Source organism: Carassius gibelio, chromosome B22 (assembly GCF_023724105.1).
Source record: "Carassius gibelio isolate Cgi1373 ecotype wild population from Czech Republic chromosome B22, carGib1.2-hapl.c, whole genome shotgun sequence".
Lineage (NCBI taxonomy): Eukaryota > Metazoa > Chordata > Actinopteri > Cypriniformes > Cyprinidae > Carassius > Carassius gibelio.
The window spans coordinates 47,888,908-47,891,407 of NC_068417.1; the positions used below are offsets into that span (position 1 = coordinate 47,888,908).

General features: G+C 40.4%; 5 non-coding genes across 5 annotated transcripts in view; all 5 read right to left on the minus strand.

Annotated features, from left to right (window-relative positions):
- Positions 1–161: 161 nt before the first annotated feature.
- On the minus strand, positions 162–280 carry LOC127995172 (5S ribosomal RNA). Its single transcript, XR_008168130.1, has one exon. It is a non-coding gene; the product is annotated as a 5S ribosomal RNA (ribosomal RNA).
- A 536-nt stretch (positions 281–816) lies between these two features.
- LOC128009142 (5S ribosomal RNA) lies at positions 817–935 on the minus strand. The gene has a single exon (XR_008180864.1). It is a non-coding gene; the product is annotated as a 5S ribosomal RNA (ribosomal RNA).
- A 642-nt stretch (positions 936–1,577) lies between these two features.
- LOC128009143 (5S ribosomal RNA) lies at positions 1,578–1,696 on the minus strand. Its single transcript, XR_008180865.1, has one exon. It is a non-coding gene; the product is annotated as a 5S ribosomal RNA (ribosomal RNA).
- A 221-nt stretch (positions 1,697–1,917) lies between these two features.
- Positions 1,918–2,036, minus strand: LOC128009144 (5S ribosomal RNA). Its single transcript, XR_008180866.1, has one exon. It is a non-coding gene; the product is annotated as a 5S ribosomal RNA (ribosomal RNA).
- Positions 2,037–2,413: 377 nt separating this feature from the next.
- Positions 2,414–2,500, minus strand: part of LOC128009146 (5S ribosomal RNA) — a 119-nt gene continuing 32 nt past the window's right edge. Inside the window, exon 1 of the ribosomal RNA XR_008180867.1 lies at positions 2,414–2,500. This exon is cut by the window's right edge and continues 32 nt beyond it. This is a non-coding gene — a ribosomal RNA (5S ribosomal RNA).

Sequence of the window (2,500 nt, forward strand, 5' to 3'; positions counted from 1 at the left end):
TATAAGTAGGAAAGAAAACCCAAAAGCTTAAAGCACCTGGTATTCCTAGGCAGTCTCTCATCAAAGTACTAACCAGACCTAAACCTGCTAAGATTCAGAGATCGGGCATTGACTCTATTTTTTGGCAAAATTATTATAAACTAAGTGAAAAATGTCCAAAAAGCTTACAGCACCTGGTATTCCCAGGCGGTCTCCCATCCAAGTACTAACCAGGCCCAAACCTGCTTAGCTTCCGAGATCAGACGAGATCAGGCATAGCCAGGTTGGTATGGCCGTAAGCGAAGTCTGCTGCAAAGAGAGGGCTATTTAAAGATCAGCCAATCTTATCGCCAGTACATTATATAAGTAGGAAAGAAAGCCCAAAAGCTTAAAGCACCTGGTATTCCTATGCAGTCTCTCATCAAAGTACTAACCAGACCTAAACCTGCTAAGATTCAGAGATCGGGCATTGACTCTTTTTTTTTTTTTTTTTTTTTTTTTTAATGAAAGATTATTACATAATTCGTGAAATTTTCCAAAAAGATTAAAGCACCTGGTATTCCCAGGCAGTCTCCCATCCATGTACTAACCAGACCTAAACCTGCTAAGATTCAGAGATTGGGCATTGACTCTTTTTTTTTTTTTTTTTTTTTTTTTTTTTAATGAAAGATTATTATATAATTCGTGAAATTTTCCAAAAAGATTAAAGCACCTGGTATTCCCAGGCAGTCTCCCATCCATGTACTAACCAGGCCCAAACCTGCAAATATTCAGAGATCGGGCATTGACTCTATTTTTTGGCAAAATTATTATAAACTAAGTGAAAAATGTCCAAAAAGCTTACAGCACCTGGTATTCCCAGGCGGTCTCCCATCCAAGTACTAACCAGGCCCAAACCTGCTTAGCTTCCGAGATCAGACGAGATCGGGCATAGCCAGGTTGGTATGGCCGTAAGCGAAGTCTGCTGCAAAGAGAGGGCTATTTAAAGAGCAGCCAATCTTATCGCCAGTACATTATATAAGTAGGAAAGAAAGCCCAAAAGCTTAAAGCACCTGGTATTCCTAGACAGTCTCTCATCAAAGTACTAACCAGACCTAAATCTGCTAAGATTCAGAGATCGGGCATTGACTCTTTTTTTTTTTTTTTTTAATGAAAGATTATTATATAATTCGTGAAATTTTCCAAAAAGATTAAAGCACCTGGTATTCCCAGGCTGTCTCCCATCCATGTACTAACCAGGCCCAAAGCTGCAAATATTCAGAGATCGGGCATTGACTCTATTTTTTGGCAAAATTATTATATACTAAGTGAAAAATGTCCAAAAAGCTTACAGCACCTGGTATTCCCAGGCAGTCTCCCATCCATGTACTAACCAGGCCCAAAGCTGCAAATATTCAGAGATCGGGCATTGACTCTATTTTTTGGCAAAATTATTATATACTAAGTGAAAAATGTCCAAAAAGCTTACAGCACCTGGTATTAACAGGCAGTCTCCCATCCATGTACTAACCAGGCCCAAACCTGCTAAGATTCAGAGATCGGGCATTGACTCTATTTTTTGGCAAAATTATTATATACTAAGTGAAAAATTTCCAAAAAGCTTACAGCACCTGGTATTCCCAGGCGGTCTCCCATCCAAGTACTAACCAGGCCCAAACCTGCTTAGCTTCCGAGATCAGACGAGATCGGGCATAGCCAGGTTGGTATGGCCGTAAGCGAAGACTGCTGCAAAGAGAGGGCTATTTAAAGAGCAGCCAATCTTATCGCCAGTACATTATATAAGTAGGAAAGAAAGCCCAAAAGCTTAAAGCACCTGGTATTCCTAGGCAGTCTCTCATCAAAGTACTAACCAGACCTAAACCTGCTAAGATTCAGAGATCGGGCATTGACTCTATTTTTTGGCAAAATTATTATAAACTAAGTGAAAAATGTCCAAAAAGCTTACAGCACCTGGTATTCCCAGGCGGTCTCCCATCCAAGTACTAACCAGGCCCAAACCTGCTTAGCTTCCGAGATCAGACGAGATCGGGCATAGCCAGGTTGGTATGGCCGTAAGCGAAGACTGCTGCAAAGAGAGGGCTATTTAAAGAGCAGCCAATCTTATCGCCAGTACATTATATAAGTAGGAAAGAAAGCCCAAAAGCTTAAAGCACCTGGTATTCCTAGGCAGTCTCTCATCAAAGTACTAACCAGACCTAAACCTGCTAAGATTCAGAGATCGGGCATTGACTCTTTTTTTTTTTTTTTTTTTTTTTTTTAATGAAAGATTATTATATAATTCGTGAAATTTTCCAAAAAGATTAAAGCACCTGGTATTCCCAGGCAGTCTCCCATCCATGTACTAACCAGGCCCAAACCTGCAAATATTCAGAGATCGGGCATTGACTCTATTTTTTGGCAAAATTATTATAAACTAAGTGAAAAATGTCCAAAAAGCTTACAGCACCTGGTATTCCCAGGCGGTCTCCCATCCAAGTACTAACCAGGCCCAAACCTGCTTAGCTTCCGAGATCAGACGAGA